This window comes from Ornithorhynchus anatinus, chromosome 8 (assembly GCF_004115215.2).
Source record: "Ornithorhynchus anatinus isolate Pmale09 chromosome 8, mOrnAna1.pri.v4, whole genome shotgun sequence".
In the NCBI taxonomy this organism is placed as follows: Eukaryota; Metazoa; Chordata; class Mammalia; order Monotremata; family Ornithorhynchidae; genus Ornithorhynchus; species Ornithorhynchus anatinus.
The window spans coordinates 43,833,585-43,840,915 of NC_041735.1; the positions used below are offsets into that span (position 1 = coordinate 43,833,585).

At 41.8% G+C, this 7,331-nt stretch overlaps 1 non-coding gene across 1 annotated transcript; it reads left to right on the forward strand.

Moving 5' to 3' along the window:
• The first annotated feature begins 3,922 nt into the window (after positions 1 to 3,922).
• On the forward strand, positions 3,923 to 4,060 carry LOC114813974. The gene has a single exon (XR_003761718.1). It is a non-coding gene; the product is annotated as a small nucleolar RNA SNORA7 (small nucleolar RNA).
• Positions 4,061 to 7,331: the final 3,271 nt, after the last annotated feature.

The window sequence follows — 7,331 nt, forward strand, 5'->3', positions numbered from 1 at the left end:
AAGAACGAAGGGAACAAGTCAGGGGGACGCGGAAGGGAGTGGGAGAAGAGGAAAGGTGGGGGGGCTTAATCAGGGAAGGCCTCCTGGAGGAGATGTGCTTTTCAAAAGTCCTTGAAGTGGGAAAGAGTAATTGTCTGTTGGATTTGAGGAGGGAGGGCGTTTCAGGCCAGAGGCAGGATTTGGGGGAGGGTTCATCTGCAAGATAGGCGAGATCAATTGAGAATTTTAGTTAGCATTAGAGGAGCGATGTGTGCAGTCTAGGTTGTAGTAGGAAAGTAGCTATGTATGTAAGAGATGGTATTTGTTAAGCTCTTGCCTTGTGCCAAACACTGTTTTAAGTGCTGGGGTAAATCCAAGGTGATCAGGTTGTCACTTATGTGTTACACACCTGTGGCGAAGCGCCTGGCTTCCAGGCCCACAAGCGTTCAACGGGACAAGGCACTCACCCATCCCACGGCTCCTCACTTGGTGCAGGCCAAGCGGGCTTCTCACGCTCTGGGCAGAGGCGACGCGCGGCCGGCTGCTGCAAGTCTCGATCCGCTGCACTCACCTGTGCTCCTAGGCCATTCCAGCTTCTGGCCTCAGTTTATCCAATCTCTACCCTCCCCCGTCCTCCATACCTAAATTTGATTGGCACCGGGGTGAGGGACACCGTCTCTATTTGTGGCTTGGGCTGTCAATCTAGCAGTTTTATTCATTCATTCAATAGTATTTATTGAGCACTTACTACGTGCAGAGCACTGTACTAAGCGCTTGGAATGAACAAGTCGGCGACAGAGACAGTCCCTGCCGTTTGACGGGCTTACAGTCTAATCGGGGGAGACGGACAGACAAGAACAATGGCAATAAATAGAGTCGAGGGCAATAAATAGAGTCAAGATATATTTACTTAGTTAGTTGCTGAGTGGTATCCCACCCTCACTTCCGAGTTCCGCCTGCTGGCTCGGGCGGTCACGAGATAGCATTTGACCTGGAGATGGTGGGTACCCTGGAGTCACCTTGGGACAGTAACTGAAGCATAGAGAAGTTAAATGACTTGCCCAAAGTCACACAGCTGACGAGTGGTGGAATTGGGATTGGAACCCAAAACCTCCGTCTCTCGAGCCCGCGCTCTTTCCACTAAGCCACGCTGCTTCTCTAGAGCAGCTTCTCTAGAGATCTAGAGGTAGTCTAGAGCATATAGCCTGGAATATAATATTTATGAAAGGAAAAATATATTGATGATTGCAGAAGATTCAGGAGTTTCACTTTGGATGGATCTCTAAACCCAAATCTTTGTACCCAAGATTTGTACCCAAATCTTTCCTTCCTGACACTGTTGCTGCTTTCCAGTTCCAGAGAATACGGATCTAACGTGGTGGATTTTTTCAAGGATGTACTACTTTTCTCTTCATCCAGGGACCCCTTCGTTTTCCAATCCTAATATAAAGCTCTGCCTAATAATAATAATGATAACGTTGGTATTTCTCAAGCGCTTACTATGTGCAGAGCCCTGTTCTAAGCTCTGGGGTAGATACAGGGTAATCAAATTGTCCCACGTGAGGCTCACAGTTAATCCCCATTTTACAGATGAGGTCACTGAGGCACAGAGAAGTTAAGTGACTTGCCCACAGTCACACAGCTGACAAGTGGGAGAAGAGGAATTCGAACCCATGACCTCGGACTCCCAAGCCCGGACTCTTTCCACTGAGAATATAAAGATTTGAATACCCAACTATTCTGAAGCCAGAAGCACAGCACTATTTTTCTTCCAGCCCTTTGCATTTGGAGAAGGCTTTGAGAACAAACATTAGAGATTTTTGCCTAGTTGAGAACTAGAAAGTTAGCTTCTTGTAGCTAGAAGGAGAATCCAGGAATACTGTAGATTTATTCAGTCTCTGGGCAAGTCTTGCTGGTCTTTACTGGTACTTGTCTTATATGTCTTACTGGTATTTTACTGGGTAAGATGAGTAAAATATTTACCCCGAGACTGCAGTATGAACTTATGAGGAAATCGGTGCTTTTACTATTAAAACCTGGAAGAGAATATTGATTATATTCTTCAACTCATCCTCAATAAATGAACAAGTCACCAGATTACCCCTCTTTTTCTCACATTCTTCGCTTGTTTTTGTATTCCTCTCGTTCTCTGTTTGCACCCTTTCCTGTCTCTGGCCTCCTATTTTCCTTCATCTCCATTCTTTCCATTCTCTATCAACCTACCCCTTTTCCGCTTTCCTTTCCCACTGTTCTTGCCATAATTTTCTAGCACTGAAGAGGAGAGATTAAAAATAGGCACACAAAGCTAACTCTCTCCAGATCATATGGGGCTGGTAAGAATACACTTGCAATTTCAAGTAATGATAATGCTAATGAGGTGCTCAGAGGAAAGGTACTTTAGAAATATAAGCCAGAAAGGTATTATGTAAATATATGGGAAATGGGACGCCACTGATATCTGTGTTTCAGGCAGTCGCTAATTTGCTGAAAAGATGAAGAATGTGTGCACCCTCACTTTAAAGCCAGTTTGAACTACTTATAGCTTTGCAAATAGAAGGCCTGGAAGGATAGGCTTGTGTCCACAAACTTTTACAGGGAGAAAGGGCCAATTTTAAGACCATGCTGGTTCATTTCTCAGGGTGCTTTTAGGTAAAACATTTATAATTATACCACTTTGAATTAGGGCCACCCATAGTCACGCTAAGGTTTGATTTTCCATGCACTTTGCTTTTGTTATCGTTGGCATTTTAGGTGATTGCCCCTATTGACCTCTAATGACCTTCCCCAGGGAAGATGATCTCTGGCTAAGCCTTAGCTGGAAAGCTCCTACTTAATTCCACCCTGTCACAACAATAATAATAATCATAATAATGATAATAGTGATAATCACCTCCCTGACTTAAAAGGGGTGTTGGGGGGGGGCAAAACCATTCAGTTTTGAGACATGAGAATTGACCTGCAACATAATTTGGCAGCTAGAGAATTCTGAGATGTTGTGAGCAATGATTCTTTGCCTGCTGGGAATGAAGAACAAAATGACTTACAAAAAAAAAAGGAGAGAGAGAGAAAACAGCCCCAAACCATATATAGACAGACACAAAATGCAATGCTCTATTTGCCTCCTTGGAGCGTGTCTTTGTTTAGAACAGATACTGGTATGGCCACTGGGTCCAGGAAGATAAAAGCATTTTCCTTCAATTCCAAGGTGCTATTGTGAAGGCAAGGTCAGAAATGCTAATAAAACAGAGAAAAGTGGAGTAAAACTGTAAAGATTACAAATGATTTTTCCAAGATGCTTAATTAATGGTATCACAAGGGATGGCTAAACTAGTATATTACTTACCAGTGAATTAATATTCTGTGTTGAAACATACCACTAGGGAAGAATTGACTATGCTAATATTGTATAAAAGAGATTGCCACTGGCAAATGTTTGACTGGAGAGATTTCCACATTACGTGTGCACTCAGACAAAATGACTTAATGTATGCCATGAATTTTTAATTGCAAGAAAATCATTAGAGTAAGATAAAAGCTTGATTATAAACCTCTAAGTCCTTTTGATTATCTATACTGAATATTGATCACTGGCCACTTCAAGAGAACATACCTCATTAAATCATTATCATAATGAAGAGTCCCTTTTTATGGTATCCGTTAAGCTGTCACTATGTGTCAGGCCCTGTACTCAGTCCTGGGGTAGATATAAGATAAGCGGCTTGGATACGGTCCCTGTCTCACATAGCACTCACAGTCTTAATCCCCATTTTACAGGGGAGGTAACTGAGGCACAGAGACGTTGTGACTTGTCCAAGGTGACAGAGCAGACTCGTGGCTGGGGCAGGTTAAGAACCCAGGTCCCCTGACTCCCGGCCCTGTGATCTTCCCCCTAGATCAGGCTGCCATGCTGTTCTTTAGATAGGACCATGGTAGTATCTAAATTCCCCTCTCAGGGTCGCACCTGGATAGTTTCCAGTACTCTACCAGTCTCGGCTACGGGAGGGAGAGTCAACCAGAGGCCTATCCATTCCATTCCTAGCTTGGGCAGTGGCTAGCAAGTGGAAGGCCATCTGCTACAAGTGGAAACTCTCCCTTGCTGGGCAGCAGCGGCATGGGAGAGAGTCGAGGGCGGAGACTCAAGTTTACTGCGAGGAAGGAGGCAGTGGTAAACCGCTTCCGTATTTTTACCAAGAAAACTCTATGGATACACTACCAGAATGATTGTTGATGGAGAGCGGGGCGTTCTGGGAGAGATGTGACTGTGATGTCTCTACAGCTCGATGGTATAAGACAAGGCAAGTATTTCAATTACTACAAAAATGAGTTAATAAACTAGCACGGTAATCATTTAAATTCATAAAACGGCAATGTATTAAAAGTAGTGAAAGCAGTGCTTGAAACAAAATCTTTTTTTTTCCTTTGGTCATTTCATATCATCCTTTCAAGAGGCAAAAATCAGCTATTTGATAATAATGCCCAAACTATTTGTTAATATCCCAATCCTTATTCGAGAACTCTAATAATTAGAGGACAGAGACAGTGAGGGGAAGGTATTCATAGACACTGATAGACTGGCAATAGTTTAAAGGCGGGGAAGATAACCATCACAAGTAGATTTAAAAAAGTGAACATATTGTGTGTCTGATATGCCAAGAGTTTAAATGTGTTTTCCAAAACCTTAGGCTCAGATCTGAGGTGACTGAATTGTCTCCCAAGGTTGTTCAGTATTTCTTATACACATGCAAATTAGGTCCTGGATAATGCTGCTGGTTTACAATGGAATTGGAATGTATAATCAGTTCTGAAAGCTTTCAGAAAATACATGTCCAGGAACTGGATGGATCACTGAGAACCTTGCCCTCAAAATCTTCATTGCTAAAAATCCAAATTGTCTACAAGGTAAGATTATAAAGGGGCTTCAAGGCTCCCAGGCGTGGATGTGAGGAGGACTCACCAAATTCAGGAGCACTTGTTCAATCTAGTCATCTACCAAAGTGAGTTATTAATGAGCTCCGGGGAATGTTCCCTCTTGGATTATATCGAATCTGTTCAGATGTGTTAAGGAGGAGAAGGTCACTTACGCCACTCTCAGGTAACTTGGAATAAATAACACCAATGTCATTTTCCATGAACAAAAACTCAGCTTTTACCTGTAGTATGTAGTGGGCAGACAAAACCACTGTTATGTATATTTGGTGGTTACATAAATACCTTGAATTCTATCATACTATTATGCCAGTACCATCTTGGCTTCTTCTGTTTTACTCCTCTACTGGCAATTTATGCCGCAGTCCTTTCAGCTGTGGAGTGTTTTGGTTTTTTCCCCTGCTGTAATGTTTCCTAAAGTCTAACATCTCCCGGTTATCTCAAGAATTCGTTGTTTTCCTGGCCTACAAATACCTAGGCGCACTGCTGAATAGCCTCACACCTCCTGAAGGGAAAGCTAACAATATTTTCAATCACCCATCAAAGAGTGAATCGTATAAATTCCATAGGTGACGGTTCTAAAAATAAAAATCACCCTGGATGTAACCTCAATCATTAAAAAACATTGGTCAGTATATTCATACAGACTCCTGATTAGGTACATAGGCAGGGTAACTACTACGGGCACTAAAAAATTCCAGACTCCCCTTTGCTAACTTACCAATGTAACTGTGGAGCAGTGTCACCTAGAGGAACAGGCACAGGCCTGGGAGTCAAAAGGACCTGGGTTATAATCCCGACTCCACCGCTCGTCTGCTGTGTGATCTTGGGTAAGTCACTTAACTTCTTCTTGCCTCATTTACCTCATCTGTAAAATGGGACCGTGACTGTGTCCAACCTGTATCTACCCCAGGGCTCGGTTCAGTTTCTGGCACGTAGTAAACTCTTAACAAATACCATAAAACCCCCCACATTACGGAACATAATACGATGATGTCATAAGAACAACCTTGAAAGGGTTCTTTTCAGAAAAGAACCTATGTAGTTGCAGAACGTTTCTCTGGAAGGCCTGTCTAGAGATGTTCTCTGACTGAGCCCTCATATCCCCTCTCTTTCCCTCTTTTGTACTTGAATTTGTTACCTTTATTAGCCACACCCTCAGCCACTCAGCACTTCTGTACACATCCAGAATTTATTTTAATTTCTGCATCTCCCTTTAGTCTGTAAGCTCTCTGTGGTCAAGGAATGTGTCTACCCACTCTGTTATATTGTACCCTCCCAAGCACTTAGTACAGTGTTCTGTACTTAGTAAATATCCAATAAATATGATTGATTGATCTGGGTGGAGCTCCAGAGATTTCGCCTTCCCTTTAAAAATAATATTGTAGTATTAATAATATTAAGGCAGGCTCAAAAATAGAGACAGGTTATGTATGGGGAAAACACATTAGGGAAACAGTGCGGCCTAAGGGAAAGGGCACGGGGTTAAGAGTCAGGAGATCTGGGTTCCAATTCCGGCTCTGCCCCTGGTATGCTGTGTGATTTGGGGCAAGTCACTTTATTCCTCTTTGTCTCGGTTCCCTCCTTTGTAAAATGGGATGGAGACTGTGTCGGTGTCTGATCTGACTGCATCTACCCCAGCCTGGCATACTGTAAGCACTTAAGAAATACCACAAATTACAGTTCAAAATGAAGTGCTGGTCATGCAGCCATTTCTTCAGCCACTCTTGCAGGAATGAATAGGGTCTAACAGTCAGTAGCATCATTATTGAGAGTGAAGGACAGTTCTCTTACTCTCTATGTCTGTTATTGAACTACAGAAAAGTAATGCATTATTATTTCAAATATGATTAACTTCCTCTATTTTGTGTGGCCCCGAGTAACTTGAGAATGATAAACAGCAGTAGCTGAATCAAGCTCATTATTTCAACTATAGAAGACATTTAATGGTTATTTAACTCAAAAGCACCAAACAATAATCATAATTAGACTCAATAGAAAACAATAAAAATGCAGAAGAAGGAATTAATTACACAGACTGAAAGTATCAACATAAAATCCTAAGGATTTCTGGAGCACTTGGTTTTTCATTCACCGTATCTCTCCATTTTCTTATTCCAAATATAATTTTTTCAAGGGACCTCAGACTGAATTCACGGTTGATATATCCTTGAATATATTTCTGGATTCTTGATTATAGAATAAATGATCAGGAGAGATCAAGTATAACTCAAATTTTTCTTATTTTTTTCTTTTTGGAAGTAATTTAATAGGCAATTTTCTTTATGTAATGGGAATATAGCATCCAAAAAGTCTTTATATCAGAAGTTTGTCATTTTTTTTGTTTGTTTCCAGCTTCATTTTGTTCAGCATATATGACACCCTGCCATTATTAGCCTAGTATTTTTGTTGCTGGGCTCATTTAG